The sequence below is a fragment of the Candoia aspera genome, chromosome 1 (assembly GCF_035149785.1).
Source record: "Candoia aspera isolate rCanAsp1 chromosome 1, rCanAsp1.hap2, whole genome shotgun sequence".
Lineage (NCBI taxonomy): Eukaryota > Metazoa > Chordata > Lepidosauria > Squamata > Boidae > Candoia > Candoia aspera.
This window is the reverse complement of record NC_086153.1, coordinates 140,923,694-140,946,807: the sequence shown is the minus strand read 5'-3', so window position 1 is coordinate 140,946,807 and position 23,114 is coordinate 140,923,694.

Sequence of the window (23,114 nt, the reverse complement as noted above, 5' to 3'; positions counted from 1 at the left end):
AAATTTACAATCTGTGCTTCAGCGAACATCTTGCAGAAGACAGGAATGAGCAGGCCAGACACTGTTTCTTGAAAGAGAAATGAAGCCAAGACTTCTGGGATTGCTTTTCATCTACCCACCATCACTTAAATTGAGAGACATACAGTTGCCTATTTACATAGAAATTCAGCTTGGTGAAACAGTAATGAGGCTCGCAAACGAAACCTCAGGCACAAGCAATAAAGGAATGGAAACCTCATTGCCCTCAACCAATGGAGTTGTAAAAAAACTGGAAGCAGGTAGAACAGATGTTAGCCTGGAGAAACGGCCCACAAATCAAACCCTTACATAATTGCCCTTGCAGTATTACCAATATTGGTGTAGTCTCATGCTGCTAAGTATGAAAGTGCTCGCTGCAAAAGCAGGCCTGCCCACAGACTGGTCCCTCCAGCCAGCTTTCCAAGTGCAGCATGTTAACAGATTGAGAAATTGCTGAAGAGTGCCATCATTTTTTCCTATAGTCTCTTCTTTGCCCAGGGCCAATTTGAGCAGAGCGGAACTGAAATTTCTCAGAAGATATTTTTCTGAGAACATTTCTTAAATGCTTTGTTGCTTAATCGCATAGAAAAATAACAAAGCATTTCTTTCCTTTCTTTCATGGCAACAGACATTTATCCACCCACGCCCTTCAGCCCAGCCCACGATGACCTAAAATGTTTTTCAGGCCATTTCCATATTGCCACTGTTCATACTCCCTAAACTGCTCGCTCTGGCAGCAATCAGCAATTGTCTTCACTTCTGCCAGCATACATTTTTGAGAACAAGGAGGAAAAAATCACTGCCCTCCTTGAGCTGCAATGGGCCCTGCAACAATTAATTTCCCCAATCACAACTCCATGAAAAAGAGGGAGGGAGGCAGGGAGGGAGGGAGGACAGCCCAGAAGCCTGGCCCTTTTGAACCTTGGAAGCTGGAAGAAAGGAGAAGGAAAGAGTTACTATTAGTGTGGAAATGGAATCTGAGACATTGTGGGGGACATAAGCTAATGGCTGGGGGTTACAATAATGACTTTATCTGAAGAAGCAGCAAGAAATGTGTTTGACTGACTAACTGAAAGCTTGTAAACTACCCACTCATTGCACACTAGGTGGATTACTGTACTAAAAGCATAAAAATACAATGTAACACTAAAGCCATACAAAGACAACCACATCTTCCTCCATTGGTCACCACTGCTGGGAATCTTCCATCTCAAAGCCTCTGTGAAAAAGACTGTTTTCACTCCCTTCCTACATAAGAAAAAGTTAAGGGCATCCTGATCTCAGGAACAAGAGTTTTTTGTGTGGAGGTGACTGCTACTAAGAAAACCGTCTTATGGGCCCCTGTCCTACAGATCTCATCTCAGGGGATGGAGACCTATGTGCCCAACTAGGCTGCACCAGGTGGGGTGGTTCCACTTGGAAGAGATGGTCCAGAAGATAGTAAGAGTCCAACCACATAGGAATTTATAGGTAATTACCTGCAGAATGACTTAGTCTTGGAAAGCCTACTGGCAGCTAGTGCAGTTCCCACAAAATGGGAGTTATTTTGACACACTAGTTAGTACCAGTCAATATGGAGGCTGCTGCATTGTTTGCCAGCTGAAGTTTTTGAGTCATCTTTCAAGGGTAATCCCATGGAGGGCAAATTGCAGCAGTCTCAGCCCTAGAAAGAAGGCAATGGTAAACCACTTCCCGAAAATGTTGCCAAGAAAACCACATGGACTTGTACATATAGTTGCCAAGAATCAAGACTGATTCAAAGGCACCAAACAAACAGCGAGATGACAAGGGAGTGAATCTCTGCCTTCTGAATCTCCTGGTCCAGGAAAGGGGACCAGCCAAAGCAAGTACCACCTTCATGGCCTGTGCTTCTACCCCAACCCCAGCCACACATATTAGCCAGAAGAGACATGAATGTTGAAGCCATTAGTGGAAGCTAGGACCACTGAATGGAGCAGAGCTTAACACAGTGGAGAAGCTGCACACAGAAAAAGAATATTGTCTTAAATGGCTTTAATGAGCATGTTAGAAAAACATAGGTTATTGATCTTATACACTTAGCCCTCCCAAGCATAAAGAATTACACGCTTAGACAAAGTAGGTTTAAGATAAGTAAAAAGAGTCTTACTGACTTTATTCTTGGTTCAGTTACATCCATCTTTGGTGGAAAAATGAAGTTCTTTGTTTCTTCTGTTCCCTAAACTTAATGAACTCTTAGCCCTCATAGCTGCTAAGAGCTGCATGGAGTAAATGAGAACAATCCTTCTTCAAAGCCCAAGCATGTGGCCATAATGGAGGGAGAGAGAGCAGCATGTGGCCATAATGGAGGGAGAGAGGGCAGCTTCCTCGCACATAGAGAATTGCATCATGGGATCAACTCATCTATACGCTACTGAGGCATGCTGATTTATTAACATCTCCAACATGCAATAACTCATTGCACACAAGACCCTGTCCACTTCTTCAGATTCACAGGCTCAAAGTGTCACAATTGACACAGTAAAATATTAGCTCTCTTTCTTGACTTTATTTAGTAAAACTGAATGAAGGAAAAAAAACAAGAAAAAAGAAACAAAACAGAAAACAATCAAACAACTTCTCTTCCACATTCCACTCTGCACACTCGTTCTTCTTCCCATCCTCTTCTTCCTTCCAATCTCTTCTTTAGCCTTCCTGCCACCATTTCCACTCTTTTACATTCCCAACCTTTCTCCTTCATCAACCCCGCTCTGTTACTATCTTCAGTTTCTCTCCTTTTAGACTTGTTCACTATTCTCCTTCTGTTTCTGTTTCTGTATCAGTTTCTTCCCCATACAGCCACTTGCTGAACTGGTTCGTCCCTGCAACCAATCCATGGCCTGGGGCTTCTCTTTCTCTGCCTCCTATCATCAGAAAACACCGAGATCAGAGCCAGTCATGAATCATAACCAGCTTGCCAAGGGCTCCACATCGCACCTTTGCCTTTCGTTCAGTTGTTCTTGCCTGGTCAGTTAGGAATAAACCTTCAACCTATCCCATCCAGAACAAGAAAAAGTTTCAGAAGCTGAGATTTAGGGTATTATAAGAAGTCAGGAGGAGTTCTGTATTCGCTATGCACTCTGTTGCCATAATAATAAAAAAAAATGTGTTGATTATGAGTTTAAATCTCTGGAAAGTAGTATCAAATTTCTCCTTCTGGAGAAATTCAGTAGAATTATTTCCCTAAGTTCTGTTCCCTAAAATAAAGTAGAATTTTGAGAGGCATTTGTGCCAGCCTTCATTTTAGCTGTCAGTTGTTTCTGTGGTCCCTGAAACATTGTGGGTCCTAGTTGCATAGTTGGAAATTAAATTTTGAGTGGAGACTAGCTCACAGAATCAATCCTTGGAATTCAGCAGTTAAAAAGATCTCAGTCGATGTTCTCTTCTAGGAAAGCAACCATCACCAAAGGTTTTTCCCCACTTTGACCTAACCATGGCAAAACCATGCCCTGGCAACATCTTTTTTTCTGCCTTCATCTTTTCCTCTTACCCATGATAAGACAGGCTTAGGTAATCCTTAGCTTTACCACTGTTAATGTGGTATTCCCCTCTCCCAATTCTGATGCCATCCAAGGGTAGCGTAACAATGTGCAAAATCTATTGGGCTTTGTCACCTATTTTCTTGGGGGGAAAGTCAGTTGAATTGAAACAGAGGCAGTAGGGGCAGGAGAGGGATCGGCAATGGATTTCTGCCAGGGCAATGGTGTGTAGTTAGGACTTCTGCTCAGCATGGGGGAAAGGTCCTAGGATTAGGCCATTAAGAGTTGGGTTGACCAAAAATGTAAGTGTGAAGATTTCTCACTACATTTTTTAATGTATAGGCATTTTACAGAAGTCTCTTTTGAAGTTCACCTGAATGTGCTAGCCAAGAAAGGTCATGGTTAACTCCCAGATACAAAGTTGTTTTTCACAATTCATATTGCGTGACACATTCCAGCAATCCACTCTTAGGGCAAAACAGTGATTAAGGAAGTAAGGAATTTCAGAACAGGACTTGGCTTTAGGACAATCCACTACAGGATCCACTTGAATGATTAAACTGATCAGAAGGTTGTCTGAAAAATATGTTCAGTAGAGTAGAGGAAGTAATTTCTGAAATGCTGCAACTTTGTTATATTTGTTGTTTCTTGGCAGCATTTTATATGGGGTAAAAATGGTCCTTTGTGCTAAGATAAAGTGAGTGCCAGCTTGTTACTTCTTGCATAATGCTGTGTCCATGAGGCCCTCCTGAATGAAGCAATTCCATAAGGCATCTCAGCAAAACAGCCTAGTAAGAAACTGATAGCAACTGCTGAAAATACTTAGTAATTGTATGTGTTATGTATACTACGTATATTATTAATACCCTTTTGACCCATTGCAGCTCATGTAGTTTGAACTGTTGGGTGGAATTTTGTTAGCACTTTTTCTTCAGTTGATTCATGAAAGTTAGCTGTGTCTGGCTTGCATATATTCCTTCAGATATTTCCACCTGAACACAGGAATAAGTTGATGAAAGTAACAAATTAGTCAATTAGTGTGTGGCCATTATGGAAAGTCCCTCGGCTTATAATGAAGTTCTGCTCCTTGAAGGAATATAGGATAAATGTTTTTTTCTATATTAAAAGATTTTCCACTCTGATTTGATGCATGGTAAATGATAAGCTTTTGCCTTATTTCCATGAACATTGTGTTCCTGCTTTGAATTAGGCCATGTTCTTGCTCATGACACTTCCACCCCATCACTGCTTTCATTTCATTCCCCAATGCCTCCGAAACAGCTGCAGCTGACCCCACAATTATCTTCACTAAGCTGCCTTGAAATACAGGGAATGCCATACTGATCTTCTTCCACCTAGGTCAAAACAACGTAATTCCATTGGTGCCCTCTTTTCTGAACAGACATGAGCCCTGGAGAAAAAAAAAATATTTACTCCATGCAGAAAGAAAAGAAAAGAAAATTGTTACCATGCACAACACAAGTTCTACAATAGGGAGTTACGCAATGGACAGTTGTTTGTTTAAAAAGAGAAAAAGGAAACATCCAACCACCTTGCGACCATCATTATATTGCATCATCAGTAGGTATCTGATACCTTACAGATAGCTTCATGCTCACATGGTTTTCGTAGTATCTCTAACTGAGGCTGTATCCTACTATAATGGGAGGAGTTAGGGAGAGGGAGAAAGAAGTCCTAAACAATCCAGACAAGCTCCTTAAATTCCACACTGAAACTCAGCTGGAGTTGATCTGAACTTCTTGACTGTTTGTTGATCTTAGCAATTCTTCCCATCCACATCGTGTGTAGACAGCTTACAAAGATCTGTCTGTTTCTGCTCTCCCACAGGGAATGATCCTGTATGGAAAGCATCATTTATTTATTTATTTATTATTCAAATTTAATTACTGCCCATCTCCCCAAGAGAGGGACTCTGGGTGGTTTACAATAAAATCAAGCTCCAAACATAAACATTAAAATCTCATAAAAGCAGCAACATCACAATTATTATAAAATACAATAAATAAATATAAAATCCAAGAAGGTATATGCTGTCTGTTTAGGTTTTCTCTCTCCCTCTCTCCCTCTCTCAGCAGCTATTTTAACACAAAATGACTTACCTGAGCCCAGGAGCCAGGAGCGGGTATAAGGGCTGAAGCCAGCAGGGCTGGAAGTTAAGGATCTGGGACCAGACAAGACAGCTATCAAAACACTGTGCAGATGCCCTCAACAATCAAGACCAAGACACAGGCAGCAAGACACCTGTTCTAGTGTAAGGGTGGGAGAAAGAGATGAAGAGTTTAAAACCTGAAGCTGATATATAAAGATGGTTAGATGTCTAGAATTTGCAGCAGCTGATCATCATTATTAAGAGCCTCTTTTGCATATGCAATAAAAGCAACTCATCTGAACCCCATCCTGGAATCTTCTGCTGCTGAATTCATGAATGTCCAACAGATTTATTGCCTTGCCAAGGGTGAAACTCTGGCACATTGGGAAAGGCAAGAGTTTCCACTGCTGGGAAAACAAATGCCCACAAGTATCAGCTTTGTATAAGAAAAGGCCAGCTTTGCTCTGGTTTCTGGCTGACAGAGAGCCAGAAAAATGCTGGTTCTCAAAACAAGCCAGTATCATCTGACCTGATTTGAAAGTGACGCAAACTCCTCATATGAGGTGCCCTGGGCTGTTCTTCATTCCAAATAAATGCACTGGGACTTCAAATGGAAAATAGTGTGTCAGTAACCAAGTATCATGCCACTATCTAATGTGAGATTGCATTATAATATTCTATATGTATTCTGGAACAGTTTTGACATTTTTGTTCTGAACAGGAAATGTCTAAGGGGTTATTTGGTGCCTAACTAGATAAACCTTAAAGATCACAGTCTGTTGAAACATTGGTCATGACTCAACCAAATATCACATCCCGTTTCTCATCCAAATTGCTATCCCATTTGAAAATACGAAGTGTTGCATTACTTTATCATTGTTATTCCTTGTTCTCTCAACTGTGGTTTGACACGTCTATACTTGATAAATAGGGACCAATTCTCAGCATATGTTTAAAATTCATTATTTTGACATTGGGTTTTGGTATTTTACACATGGATAAAATGGCCCCAAGACTTTGCAAATATATAAGGAACTTTTTAAAGGTTAGGGTGATCTGAACCATGTCCCTGTATTTTCTCCTTGCTCAGTTGCTGAGGATCTAATGGTGTCAGCCCAGCTCTAAGGCTCCACCTTAAGTCACAGCCAAATAAGCCATCCAGTTGCCACAAGGAATCCACATGGACCCTACTGGGCTCAACCAGCAAGATCTGTCAATGGAGCAAGAAGGGGAAGCCAATATACAGTAGATAGAACATGCAGACCACCTCTGTGGGAGGAAGAGGAAGTACTCATATAAGGAAGGGGATGGTCAGAGACTCTGGAACCCAGCCCAATAATTCTCATCACCTCCTTATCTACAGTTTTGTTATTCACCGTTTCATGCCCTTGTAAACAATGAGGCTCACCTGGATTGCATTTGGCATGAGAAAAACTTTGAAATGTGTTTTTTTACTTTGTATTTTCTCTGTCAGCTCAGCCCATATGTTCCATTATTAGTCTTTTCAAATTTAGATTTGTATGAGTGTCTGGTTTTACTTAAGCCTAGATAGATGACATTAGGGAAGATATTCACAAAGGTTTATGAATGATCTTGGAAAATCCATTCACTTTCCAATACCACAAGCCCACTTAAAAGTCCAGGCCAAAGTTAATCTTTAGAATCCCAGCCAATAGGGAAATGTGGGTCTTTTAAATAAGTCTTACATATAAATGCATGTGGTACTATTCCAAAATACACAGGGAAAGAAAAATACATATAATTCAACCAACTTTGGTTTGCCTATGTAAACTGTTTCTGTTTGCTAGAATTCAAAAGGCAGCTAAAGAAATAAATCAAGGAAAAATAATAAAATTAATCACTCACAGATTTATTCCTCTTTTGCTTTTCTCTTAGCGACATTTAGGTAAGTACAAAGACAATACTGGATACTGGAAGGACCTTACCATGTTCAAGAATGCTTCCCAGGGGGGTTTCCTTGTTTTTTTAGGATCTCATATGAAATAAACCACAAATGGGTTTATTTCTTTCCAAAGATCACTTCTTCGGAAAAATGAATTCATTTTTCAATGGCCAAGACTGTATAAAATGCTCATCAGGCTTCAGCAGTGGTTTTTGCTACACTTGCAATTCATGTTTACTGTGGCCAAGTGAGCTGAAAGGAGACGAAATGTCCGGCTTCCATTCATGTGGGCATCTCATGTCACATGATGTCAAGGGGGAATGCACAGCCCCCGAGCCACATCTCCTTCCCACCACCCAGTCTCTACAGAGATTGGCAAATAGTAACTTTCAGTGTGGTGGAAGAAATTATTATGAATATACTGTATCTACATATAAAATTAAAGTATTATATATTATATTATATTATATTATATTATATTATATTATATTATATTTGTATATAAAGTAAATATTATAAAATAATATTTATTATATCTATTAAATTTTTGTTTTCCCTGTTTAGAGGCAAGGGACTCCATCATGTTGTGAAGCAGCTTTGGAGTACTGCTTCATCTGAAGCCATGTAGAAGCAAAGCATCACTTTTTAGCTTTGGGCGAGCCTAATAATCAATATTTAATAGGTGTAAATAGAATTTAAAATTAATTCATTGAGTTCTTATACTAGTACTGTCCAGTTTTTTTAGTCTGATTCCTGGCATGTCAGTAAAACCCACAACTATGGACTCAAAAACATACTCACCTGGCCTCAATGCTAAATATCCCAGACATAAATTCAGACAGAAGATTATGGTCCATGTTCTCCTTTGGTGAGAGTCCATGGCTATTTCCACTCAGAGACAACTTTGTGGTCTCAGTGACTGTGGAGCGATTGCCTTGGTGCAGTCACACAAATGAACTGGCACTTCCTTGTTTCTGTCTTGTGAGCCTTTTAAAAAAAAATTGCTGAGTCTACATCTGGTATACTGTGTGGCATTATTTAGCTCTATTTTTTCACTTCAGGTGCAGGCCACCCCAGGCGGAAGCTGCTTTTTGTTTTCAGTCCCATGGCTCATCATGGGTCGGTTAAAATTCCATGGAGGATGGTGCGTGTGTGTTTTTAACTGACTCATCTCTCTGTTTTTGCATGACTGGGAAGCCAGTTTTAAATGACTTACATATGGGCAGGCAGCAGGCCTGTCCTTCTGGTTCCCCTCCTGTATGAAAATGAAAATGCAGTTATATAACATGCTCTTGATAAGGAGATGAAATACATATTTGTACAGAAGAAGCACTTTTATTTTACTTTTCCTCACCAAGAGGGAAAAGAATCCAACTTTACCAGACAGCAAATGGTCTTAAACTATGGTCATGCTTAGCCCCCATTTTCTGCTCCTTCAGAAGAACATACACAGACACAACCAATGTCTTCATCTTGCACTATTAAATGTACATCTAGCCAAGGAAAAACAGGACGGTGGCAGTTTAGCATGGACTGAGAATGGCCCCAGTTCTTTTAGACCTTTCTTCGTAAGGCATTTGGGCATAAAGGGAGGGTCAGAGACTTCGTCAGAACTTTACTTGGCCGAGATCTGTAAGCAAGCTGGAGGCTTCACGAGCTTCTGTCTGTACATTGGACTGGACTGAGAAATCAAGCCCAAATCCACACTTCATTCTAGAGTTTGGGCAAAGTGGAATGAATCTATTCTTAGCTCCCCAAAAAGTTTTCCAAATAGTTCTGTGTGTGTGTGTGTGTGTGTGTGTGTGTGTGTGAGAGAGAGAGAGAGAGAGAGAGAGAGAGAGAGAGAGAGAGAGAGAGAGTGTATATGTGTGGGTGTGGGTGAGGGTGTGTATGTGTGTGTGTGAGGGTGTGTGTGAGTGTGTGCGTATGTGTATATGTATATGTATATGTATATGCATATATATAGGGTATATGGGGGCTTAATGAACTGTACATTAATAATATAAAGTAACCTCAAAATTAATTATAATAATTAAAAATGAAAGAGGAAATGTTGTAACTATGCTAACATTCAGGAAAGGCTCTGAAGACAGTGTCACGCAACCCGAGGCAGCTACTGTATAGCCGGGGAGGGTGTCGATGGCGGCTGGCTGTACTTTCCATGATGATGTCATGTATAGATGTTACTTTATTGCAGGGTTGTATTACTTTTAGAAATGGTAAATTGCCTGGAATACTTTGATGGAGAAGCATGCAAATGTTTATACAAATGAATTAATTAATAAAAACAAGCAGAACAACTCAATTCTAATTAAATTGCTTGAAAGCCTTCTTCCCGGCCCTTTTGTCAAAGAAAAAAAAAATCAAATTCATATTTTGACAAATAACACATCAACAATCCATTGCTGTAAACCAAGTATTGATACCTTTGTCTGGTGTTGTATGATCTGTTTTGTGCCAACCCTTTTGTGGCCATTAATCCCTATGTCCACAAATACCCCCATAAATTCCAAATATAATGGAATCCAAAGCCCAAAGGAACATATACATCGTTAGCCATAGTGATTGATCAAAAGTCATTTTAACCATCCTGTTGATTTCAGTCTAAAATGTGCATTATAGTCCAGACTCTGTGCATTAATGTTCTAGCTTATGAGTTGCTTCTCCAGCAGCAAAATGATTGTCACCAACCCTTATTAAATATTCTCTGAGGTATCCAATATATGCAAAGCAAAACTGTTGCTCTATTTGTCTTATTTTAAGCTCCTAGAATATTATTCAGCTTTATTTAAAATGATCCTCCATTGGTTTATCAGGATAGGACATTCAAGCTCATTATTCTACAGGTTGCAGAAATAACTGATATCATTTTGTTGCTTAGAATAGTTTCATACTGGAAATAAAGATCTACATAAGGAAACCACCAAGACTTAAAAAAACTATCTTCTGCCTTAAAGGCTGCTGATCAGTTTGTCTTTTTCTGGCAAGGCAAGGCAAAAACAAAAAAATAGGGAAAATATCATTAATAATAATACAGAATTTAAAAGAAAGACAACCTACAACAAATCCAGGTAACTCGTTCCTTCAACTTCCCCAAAGGATATGTATGGAATCCTGAAGTTAAATATTAATACATATCAACATGTCTGTCAAAAATAAACTTTGTATAAAATCTTTAAATATAAAAGATTGAACTTAACTCATTTGAAACCAGGTTGGTATGCATGTCTATTACTTTTACAAAATATGCAGGTCACAGAATAAATGTACAAGTTATTTAACAATTACTACTATCTGCCATCATTGTGCCATTATAGTAGAGGTCATAGTGAAATCTTGGTGAAACTGCTGTACTTGTTATAGTTAGAGATAGAAATTATTACAGATATATTATGCCAGCAAGCAGACAGAGTGGATATGAGAAGAACTTTCAAGATGACATATAAAATTTGCTATTGATTTTTACCTTCCTGTGTTTTAACTGCTGCACAATGTTGTCAGCATAACAAATGCCTTCATTTCATCTTTTAAACGTTCTTGATTGTAAAATCTGTGGATTAGGGCAGTCTGTAAATAAATGATGAATGGAAGATTGGCAGCAATATCTATGTCTGGAAAGGATATCCAGGACAAGGAAGCTGTGCAGCTTTAATGACTTTAGGGGGCTCACGAGCAGTGTCCTTGAGGCAGCAAATCAATTATCTGAATGACTGGTATAACTGTTGTTTGCTTCATTCCTGGTTGCAGATGTATTTTCTTTCAGCCAAAAGAGGGTTCAAAGGACTATGCATAGCCTTTACGCACAAAATGCTTTATACTCCCGTCTCCACTACAAACCATCCTTGATGGTTGGGGGAACCTCTGAAGTGATACCTGATCCAGCACTGACATTAGAAGTCTGCATCTTTGGGTACCTATTAAGCATCCTAAGAGACCTCCCAATGCTCATCCCTGCAAAACCACAGCTATTGCCAGCTGCATTTTCATATTCTTTCTCTTGATGGCAGCAGGTCTGTCTCCCAAGGAAGCCTGCCCCACATCCTGAGTCTGTCTCTATGCCTGTTGAAGTATTTCAGGTCCTTGTTTGGCATCTTTTGGAATATTAATCCTAGAAGAATCCTAGAATTGTTGAAAGGGCCCATTCAGGCCATTAATCTAGCAACTTGCTTGATGCAGGAATCCAAGTCAGCATTCACAACCGATGGCTGTCCAGTCCTGTTAACACATTTTTAGCTAAAGGAAGCCAGTTCTATTCAAGTCAGCATAAGGTACTGACTAATTCATATAACTTCCTCTCTCTTTGGCCTAAAGGGTTAAAACTCAGGTTCTGTCCGGACATGAAACACCTCATGCAAAAGTCACACCTGTTACCTATAGGTAGGCCAGCTATACAACTTGGGGTGGGTACACAATCCCCCTGTCCTTCTCTCGGCCTGCAGTCCCCTCTTCAGATCCTGCTGATTTCTGGTTGCTTAAAATCAATCAATGCTTAAAATCAAAGGGGGAAATCAATTTAGAGAAAACGATAGGTTGGTTGTGGGCTTTGCTGTGATCCTGCCTCCTTTTTGTTTCATCCACATCAATTTTCCATTGTCCTGCCCACACACTGTCATCTGCTAGAGATATTTGGCAGAGAAAATGAACAATTGACAGAAGAGACAAAGTCTGGGGAAATCCCTGGTACCAATTTTTCATTCACATGGCATGGCAGTAACAGTCTTCCTCTGGTCTTTGTGCCAGCACTTGCATTCAGAAGGATTCAGAACTTTGACTGTGGATGCTCGGTTAAGGCAACATGACTAATAGTTGATGCCCACTGACAGACTTATCCTCCATCAATCTAGTAGAACCACTGCTTCCAGAAGCAGATTCTTTAAATTAATTAGACATTTGGCAAAGAAGTGCTACTTTATTTTTTCCCAAATATACTGCCAATCTGTTCCATTGAGTAAGCCTAAAATCTATCATTAAGAGAGATTCTAATTTAAAATTAATGCTTTAATAGTTTCCTTTAAAAAAAAAAGCTCTTCCTTCCTCATGGTTCAGCACTGTTTCATTAAAAAAAAAGAAACTTACTTTCATGATCAGTAGCTTTAATCCACATTCAGCATTCAACAGTGAATGGATAATGTGATAAGTGCTTTGGATTCAGAAGGATTTTAACTTTTGCCAAAGTCCTCTGCCGAATTCCTCTGATTCTCCCTTTCCACTGTAGCTCCCACATGTCATTCTGAGGTTGTTTCAGATGTTCCCCAACTTCAGCCTTCAAGAACAGCTTTTAACAGGCCTGCAGAGGAGGTGGGAAAGTTCACCTTAATGTAGGATACAACCCTTTTTGCCACTGTTTATTCAACTACTGTTAAGGGAATCCCAGAAAGTTATCATTCTTTTAGTATTCAGAGGGGAAGCTTTTGTTTCTCACTACTAAGCTCTGTACAGCTCCTAAGAATATGCTGGCTGCTTGGGATTTTTGAGAAGTTGCTCTGCACTGTAGTAGACCTAAGCTGCATGAATGTAATGTTTCCTAATTTTTAAAGAAATCCCTTATGCACACAGGAGGGCTAAGTCAGGACAATTACATCAAGTGATACTTACTTCCAAGTAATGCATTTAAGAAAATACAATTCTTGGATGTCCAAACTCTACTGAAGCTTGCATTTCTGCATGAGTCATATTCCATCAGAGCATTTGATTTCATTTTCCATTTCCACTGAAAAAAAATTATCTTGTAGAACACATCTGTAAATGCTCTCCAAAATAATGTGATGTCATATTAGTGCATTTTCAGGACAAGCACCTTCAACTGCCTTCCATTTAAAACTTGCCTAATCTACACTTATAAACTTTTGAGAGACTCTGTTCTCCTTCAGGGTTCTGGGATCTAAGCCTTCAGTTTTATTATTCATTACTGAAGAGCTTAACCAAAATATCAGTCCAGCCTCAAAGTTCAAAGCTAATGTTTCAGAACTGGCAGAGCTGGGATTTATGTTAATATGCATTATAAATAGTAAATTCACAAAGGAATTATAAATACTTTGAATCCAGGTATATTGAATGTCAATATTGCATTTATACAAGGGTTGGCAGTGTTATGAAATATTATTTTTACTACAGTATGCACATACCAGAAAGAATGCATTTGGAGCCATATTAAAGTCAATCATGCATTTTGCTTATCTATATCAGAAACAGACCAGCCAGTAGCAGCGCCTAGCTGATCTTGACTTCTCTTGGAAAAAGTTAAGCATAGACAAACCTGATTAGTTCTTGGATAGGACTGTCCCAGGGCTGTAGGACTGAATGGGAAGTCAAAAAAACATCCTGAAAGAAAGCAAGGGCAATTCACTTCTGTAACATTGCCAAAAAAACTTTTGAGAACAGAGTCTCTCAAAAGTTTATAAGTGTCTACAAAATGTAGACATCATTGTCTGATTGTTTTTATTATTGTAAGCCACCCAGAGTCACTGGTCTGAGATGGGCAACTATATAAATTGAATGAATGAATGAATGAATGAATGAATGAATCAGGAGTCCAGTTTGTCTCAGGGGAGTCTATACCTTTACACTAGAAACAGTTTTTATAGAAGAGGATTATAACGTCCCCTCTAGGACACATTTTCCCTCTTGTTTCTGACTCCCCTGCCTGTTTCTGCTATTAGGGGAATTATCTAAACCAGTGTTTTATCTAAGGTTTAGATAATGTTTAGATAATTTAAAACCAGTGTTTTAAATTATCTAAACCAGTGTTTCTCAACCTTGGCAACTTGAAGATGTGTGGACTTCAACTCCCAGAATTCCCCAGCCAGCCTTGCTGGCTGGGGAATTCTGGGAGTTGAAGTCCACACATCTTCAAGCTGCTGAGGTTGAGAAACACTGATCTAAACACTTACCTCATTCCTTCCCAATCCTGTTCACAGCTGTAATGTTCAGTATATGGTCATATTTTGGAAGCTGTTCAGATGATAACTGGACTATTTTTTGGACACTATTTATGCTGGCCCTATTTGCACACTTGCATTCATTTCATTTCCACCCCCGATTCTTGATTTGCTAATGAAATGTCTGCAAGAAAACAACAAGGCTCAGAGAGCACCAAGGACTCTACTTACTACTTTCCTTTATGTGAGATGTTGGTTGCTAGATGTGCAGCTAGATCTCAGAAAAGATGCAGCAGGTACTGGGACTACTGATCTCACCTGATGCCTCTTGAGAGTCTGGAAAAGCAAGGCTTACATGCAGCCGCTGGAGAAATGGGAACTTGAGGGGAGAGGCTTCTTCCAAGTGAAAATTTGTGATTTTCCTGCATGCGGTCAATTGCCTTCTCCTTTCTCTCTCACTCAGAGAGAAAGGTGTCTGCTTGTCTGTAATAGCCAAATAATTCCAAAATAGAAGAGAGAACACAGTGATTAAAAACACTTGCAGCTACTGTGACATTATTTATAAAGATCTGTATGTTAGATAGTAACTTTGGTGCTGTCAAGATGGGTTCAACTACTTGTGCCTGTATGGACAAATGTTTGCCCCCTTGATGTTCCTAGTAATATCTCATCACTCTTCCACTAGATTCCAGGCTAAAGTGACATTTGAAGCTCCCATTAACTGCTGGCTGCATGAACAATTATTTTATCATTATCTGTATAATTTTGAAAAAGTTACAGGTTGAATTCTGCAGCAGGCTTCAGCAAGGAAGATAGGCTTTATGGCTCTAGGTAATGAATTTTTAAAACTTGGCAGTGATTATTACTGTAGGCTAGATCTGAGCCATTGGCTTGGAAAAGAGCCATATTACTTCTATGAACCATTCAAAATCCCTGAGTGGTCTTTTTTAAATTATCTTCCAACACTTCAGTTTCCATTACAGATCATCATGGTAGGCAAAAGCAGACATGCACATTAGCTTCATACAAGGCACCTGGCTTTGTCTCATCAAGGTGCACAAGTGACATGCTTCACCTTGAAGAGATGCCTTGCATCAACTTGAAGCTGCAACCAGCTGTTTGAAGAGCAGAAGAACCTTCTGCACATGTACAACACCTATGCAACTGGAGTTGCTGGAAGAGATAAGTGAGGCAGCTCTGAAGTTCAGCTACTACCTTTTTTTGGTGGTGGGGGAGGTTACTGACATTATCTTTTACTTTACTTTTCCTCCCTCCAGTCTTTTTAGTGACCGACCAACTGTAGAATGTAATTTGCATTAATGCTCAACTGAGTCAGATTGTATTTTGCCCTTGTCTGCTGTGCATCTCATATTCAAGGCAACTGAGAACATGCCCCATTAGGATTACAGTGAGGAAAGAGACTCAAATACATTAGGTGACACTGAATAAATTATAGCCACACACACACGCACACACAATGAGCCCAAAGCCAACTCCATCCTCTGCTGGAGGGGTGGATAACACTCCTATCATCAGAGTCCACACCTTGCCCCCCCCACAAGCTGGAGGCATAGATGATGTCACCAGAAGGCTGGTGATGTTGGTGGAAGAGTGGCCCCAACATTTCCGGCCATTTTTAGTGTTCTTTAGGCATTTTAGAGAGATGGGGGCAAAACTCCCATAAATAAATAAAATAAATTTCTACCTTTTAAAATATTTCAATCCTCCCTTCCAAAAAGCCTGGAAATGTGCCACCAAACCTCATGATGTTTCAGCCCATTTTGAGGGCTGAAGGGTGGAAGTGGCTCATCTCCCAAAACCTATGTAATTTCCATCCTTACTTCTTTTCTTTTCTTAGTCATGTCATTGAACAATCAAACATTTTACTGCTTGTAGCATAATTTTGGGGTGCTGGGGGGTGCAGGTGATACTTCATCTGCTAAGTGCAGAAAGTTCACTGTGAGAGTCACCAAAAACTTAGATATTAAAGGCTAATTGAGTGGGACTAGGCTCAGTACCTACATCATCTGCCATCCCCTCTTCATGAAGTTCTGAGAAACTACTATTGGCTTGCTTTTGGAAAGAAAAAGCACTTATGTGGCAACTCTGTTTACGAAAACACAAGCTTCCTGGGGAATCATAGCAACTGCCGGAGCTGCTGTGCAGAATTCTAAGGGCTTAAGCCATTCTCCATTCTTCAGAAATAGATCAATAAGCTAGAACTGAACAAGCAAGTCTAGCCTGAGAGCCTGAGTTTAAGCTAACAGACCAGCAATGTGTAGCTAGGCCATCCTTTAGTCATCTAGCAGTGAGCATTAGCCCTCCCAAAGCAAAGAGTTTGCAATCCTTCTTCCAGCCAGCAGCAAACTCCCATCTGTTTTTCAGATCTTTGCAGTCAGCCCCAAGGTGAATGCAGAATGTCCACTTGGCTATGAGCCTATGTTGTGCTCAGGAACCAAAGAGAGGGGGAAAATGCTGCAAAACTAAAACAAAACACTGACTCCGGTGGTACCCTTGATTTCTCAAGACCTGCAGAGATCCAGCTTAATGCCTTTTTTTTTCCTTTCCCCCGAACAAAGGCAATCTGTATCTGCAAGACTAAAACCATGATTTCCATCAAGAGAATAGACTTGAGTCAAAACACAGTTTGGTCCGGAATGCATCTCTTCCTCAAGGCCGATTGAAGCACAGGATATTGAAGTATTTTGTTACATCTCTCAAGAAGAGAGCTGTTTTGTAAGGCTTGTTCCAAGTCTAAATGGCTCCTTAAATTTCAAGAGGCTTAGCTAAATGCTTTAAAAGCTGCCACAGCATAGTATATTGGCTTACGTTTGGTATTTATTTTTGGATTCTCCCATTTGTTTCTTTCCAGAGCACAGGAAACTGTTAAACATTTTTGACAAAAAAAAGCCACCAATTGATTAAAAATCAAAGTATTTTCCTGGTGGAACATGAGGTTGTTGTTGTTATCATTATTATTTTGGTGCCTCCAAGCACTCCAATGTTGACTCCTGGTGACTGCCTGAACTAGTCCTTACAGTAATAGTTATCTTGAAATAAAATGGATAACCTTCGCTGCAGACTAATATAAATAAATAAGCAATACAAAATGATGGTTGGACAGTAACGCTGTTCAAACTTCAAGTTTTAAAAAGATTAACCTAGATCAGAATGATTAATAAGGGGTTGGTACATGGTGTACAATGACATAATTAGAAAAAGAAGACAAATAATTACTTAAAGAGAAACATGTATATTACAAAGTGGAACAGCGTAGTATAATGCCCGGCCATATTTTTTATTGCAAACAATATAAAATTATCTTAGAATTGGATTTGTGCTTCCTGGAAAAACTGACCAGTATATGAATCACAGCGTGATTTTAAACCCCCTTCCCCAGACACACAGAGAAAGAGAGGGTTAGAATTAGCACACTTGGAATGTAGCATTAGTAGAATGGCATTACTAGTTCCATTTGTCTGTACAAATCTACTTGATTTCCTCTCATTTCTTTTTATAAATGTTCTGCTTATTTTATGATCCATTTGGACATATTAGCACTTATCCCTTTGAGCACTACGATGTTCACATCTGTAAAAGAAGACTCTTCTGCATGCCTGAAACAGCCAGGGGGTGGGGGGAACCTCCGTGTAGAATTTTTGGTCTTAAAATGGCTAGCAGCCATCTTGATTATAAGTAAAAACTCTAGCCCAGGAGTGGGCAAATGTTGGGTGGCTAAGGGCAGCACTTGGAAATTTTAGGAAGGCTGAGGTATGCCAAGCAGGGTGGACAACATTGCGTGTGTGTGAAGAATTAGGATTTTGGAGGGGGGGTGTCTTTTTTTAATTATGGCATGGATATTTGAGGGTTGTACTACATTTTTGTAATTTTTACCACCACAAAATACTAGAAAATGGGCTATCAATATTCAGAAATCACAGTCAGAAGTGATTTCAGGGGTCATATAAAAAGAGCACTTGGATTACAAGGAGTCCTAGGAATGCTCGTTGCACACCCCTCTTCTAGGCCTCAACCCAGTTTTTATACCAGAATAGACCATTGGTCTTCAGCAAAGGATCGTTACCTTGTCGTGGTGCTGGAGCTTGAGCACCTCAATGATGCCATGAGCTAAACCATGAAGGGCCACCCAAGACGGGAAGGTCATGACAGAGAGGTCAGACTAAATGCGATCCCTGGGGAAGGTAATGGCAACCCACCTCAGTATTCTTGCCGTGAAAACTAAATGGATCAGTACAACCAGAGATATGTCGGTATACCATCGGAAGATGAGACCCCCAGGTCGGAAGATGGTCAAAATGCTACTGGGGAGGAACAGAGGATGAGCTCAACTAGCCCCAGACGTGATGACGCAGCTAGCTCAAAGCCGAAAGGACGGCTAGCGGCCGACGGTGCTGGTGGTGAACGGCGAATCCGATGTTCTAAGGATCAACACACCATCGGAACCTGGAATGTAAGATCTATGAGCCAGGGCAAATTGGATGTGGTTATTGGTGAGATGTCAAGATTAAAGATAGACATTCTGGGCGTCAGTGAACTGAAATGGACTGGAATGGGCCACTTCACATCAAATGACCACCAGATCTACTACTGCGGACAAGAGGACCACAGAAGAAATGGAGTAGCCTTCATAATTAATAGTAAAGTGGCTAAAGCAGTGCTTGGATACAACCCCAAAAACGACAGAATGATCTCAATTCGAATTCAGGGCAAGCCATCTAACATCACAGTGATCCAAATATACACCCCAACCACAAATGCTGAAGAAGCTGAAGTAGAGCAGTTCTATGAGGATCTGCAGCACCTACTGGACAACACGCCTAAAAGAGATGTTATTTTCATCACAGGAGACTGGAATGCTAAGGTGGGCAGTCAAATGACACCTCGAATTACAGGTAAGTATGGCCTGGGAGAACAAAACGAAGCAGGACAGAGGCTGATAGAATTTTGCCAAGACAATTCACTCTGCATAACAAACACTCTCTTCCAACAACCTAAGAGACGGCTTTATACATGGACTTCCCCAGATGGACAACACCGAAATCAGATTGATTACATCCTTTGCAGCCAAAGATGGCGGACATCTGTACAGTCGGTAAAAACAAGGCCTGGAGCTGACTGTAGTTCAGATCACGAACTTCTTCTTGCACAATTTAGGATCAGACTAAAGAGATTAGGGAAGACCCACAGATCAGCTAGATATGAGCTCACTAATATTCCTAAGGAATATGCAGTGGAGGTGAAGAATAGATTTAAGGGACTGGACTTAGTAGATAGGGTCCCGGAAGAACTCTGGACAGAAGTTGGCAGCATTGTTCAGGAGGCGGCAACAAAATACATCCCAAAGAAAGAGAAAACCAAGAAGGCAAAATGGCTGTCTGCTGAGACACTAGAAGTAGCCCAAGAAAGAAGGAAAGCAAAAGGCAACAGTGATAGGGGGAGATATGCCCAATTAAATGCAAAATTCCAGAGGTTAGCCAGAAGAGATAAGGAATTGTTTTTAAACAAGCAATGCGCGGAAGTGGAAGAAGACAATAGAATAGGAAGGACAAGAGACCTCTTCCAGAAAATTAGAAACATTGGAGGTAAATTCCAGGCTAAAATGGGTATGATCAAAAACAAAGATGGCAAGGACCTAACAGAAGAAGAAGAGATCAAGAAAAGGTGGCAAGAATATACAGAAAACCTGTATAGGAAGGATAACAATATCGGGGATAGCTTTGACGGTGTGGTCGGTGAGCTAGAGCCAGACATCCTGAAGAGTGAGGTTGAGTGGGCCTTAAGAAGCATTGCTAATAACAAGGCAACAGGAGACGACGGCATCCCAGCTGAACTGTTCAAAATCTTGCAAGATGATGCTGTCAAGGTAATGCATGCTATATGCCAGCAAATTTGGAAAACACAAGAATGGCCATCAGACTGGAAAAAATCAACTTATATCCCCATACCAAAAAAGGGAAACACTAAAGAATGTTCAAACTATCGAACAGTGGCACTCATTTCACATGCCAGCAAGGTAATGCTCAAGATCCTGCAAGGTAGACTTCAGCAGTTCATGGAGCGAGAATTGCCAGATGTACAAGCTGGGTTTAGAAAAGGCAGAGGAACTAGAGACCAAATTGCCAATATCCGCTGGATAATGGAAAAAGCCAGGGAGTTTCAGAAAAACATCTATTTCTGTTTTATTGACTATTCTAAAGCCTTTGACTGTGTGGACCATAACAAATTGTGGCAAGTTCTTAGTGGTATGGGGATACCAAGTCATCTTGTCTGCCTCCTGAAGAATCTGTATAACGACCAAGTAGCAACAGTAAGAACAGACCACGGAACAACAGACTGGTTTAAGATTGGGAAAGGAGTACGGCAGGGCTGTATACTCTCACCCTACCTATTCAACTTGTATGCAGAACACATCATGCGACAAGCTGGCCTTGAGGAATCCAAGGCTGGAGTTAAAATCTCTGGAAGAAACATTAACAATCTCAGATATGCAGATGATACCACTTTGATGGCTGAAAGTGAAGAGGAACTGAGGAGCCTTATGATGAAGGTGAAAGAAGAAAGTGCAAAAGCTGGTTTGCAGCTAAACCTCAAAAAAACCAAGATTATGGCAACCAGCTTGATTGATAACTGGCAAATAGAGGGAGAAAATGTAGAAGCAGTGAAAGACTTTGTATTCCTAGGTGCAAAGATTACTGCAGATGCTGACTGCAGTCAGGAAATCAGAAGACGCTTAATCCTTGGAAGAAGAGCAATGACAAATCTCGATAAAATAGTTAAGAGCAGAGACATCACACTGACAACAAAGGCCCGCATCGTTAAAGCCATGGTGTTCCCTGTAGTAACATATGGCTGCGAGAGCTGGACCATAAGGAAGGCTGAGCGAAGGAAGATCGATGCTTTTGAACTGTGGTGTTGGAGGAAAATTCTGAGAGTGCCTTGGACTGCAAGAAGATCAAACCAGTCCATCCTCCAGGAAATAAAGCCAGACTGCTCACTTGAGGGAACGATATTAAAGGCAAAACTGAAATACTTTGGCCACATAATGAGAAGACAGGACACCCTGGAGAAGATGCTGATGCTAGGGAGAGTGGAGGGCAAAAGGAAGAGGGGCCGACCAAGGGCAAGGTGGATGGATGATATTCTAGAGGTGACGGACCTGTCCCTGGGGGAGCTGGGGGTGTTGACGACCGACAGGAAGCTCTGGCGTGGTCTGGTCCATGAAGTCACGAAGAGTCGGAAGCGACTAAACGAATAAACAACAAAGACCATTGGTGGTTGTTTTTTCCTGTGTCCTTTCTTACTGTAAGCGATCACACACCCCATTTCTCAACTATAGTACCTAGAAATTAGCAAAAAATTAAGGAAGAACAAAATTCAGAGTGAAAAACCAAAGGGTTAAGGGTTAAACATTGACTCTTGCACCAGGAAGGAGCTAACTGGAAGGTTTGCAAATTTAGTTTAGACTGATGTTTGCTGAGTGCACAAAGGAATATTGCATAGTTTGGAGACATACTGATCCTTTGTTCAGATTGCTAGCTCCACTGGATGAAATAGGGGGTATATATGTGAACCTGTTGACCCATCATGCATGGAATTCATTTTTTTTTCTAGGATTTACATGAGCAATCCTATGAGCTGAATCCAAGCAGGCAGAAGCTCTGGAATGATTTGTATTGCCACAAATAAGTTACAAATTAGCTTCAAGGTTCCTGAAAAAGCAACACAGATCTTCATTAGAGGAGTAATGATCATTAATGCACTGTAACTAAAATGGTCTGCTTCCTTTTCTTGTTAGAATCAGGATGATAGATGGAAACCATTTCCAGTTTCTGATTGCCACTTCAGTTCTAATGGGCATGGTGAATAAAACACACAATTGGAGTGAACGCAGGGAGCAAGACCACATAGCAATGATTTCATCGCATTGCTCCCTCCCTCCATCCCCTGCCTCCAGTTTCCTCCATCCATCAATGCCCAAGATTACTGGGTAGCTTTAGCACTGTGTAAGAATAATAGCAATAATGGTTTCAATTGTTATTGTTGTTGTTGTTAGACTTTTCATTATTGGATCTGGGTGGCAAACCTGAAAGCAATCCATTTCACTCTTCACATTATTTTTAATAAGTTTCTTTTGGATTTGATGCTCTTTGTCTTTATTTTTTATAGTTGAAAGCTATTCAGTGCAACAACAGAATCTACATTCATAGGACCCAGCATTATTATTCCAATTTCTGTTATTATTCACAGAAGAATGGCTTGCAAACTAGTGTTTTTGACAGAGTACATCTCAGTTACAATTTTCCTTCTATTCTCCAGACATTTTTTCTTATTGTTTTTGCCCAAAGGAGTCAGTCCTTCATTATTTCACTTCTACTCACTCCAGTTGTAATAAAGCAGTGGGTGCATAGCTTCCATACTGTGTTCAGGTTCCTTCCTGATTAGCATCAGCTTAAGTAAGAACAACTAAGTCATTTTCAGTCCCCCGTGTGTCTGGGAGAACTAATGGAGTTTAAAGCATTCGATGCTAGTGGAATACAAGCAATGCGCCAGAATAGTCAAGCACACCCCCTAAACCATCCAAGCAATGTAATCCTATGGGATTTGAAAAAGGAAAATTTGTAAGGAAAGAATTGCCATTTGCAGGCTCACACAAACTAGTGCATAAACAAGGGAAGAACAAATATTAT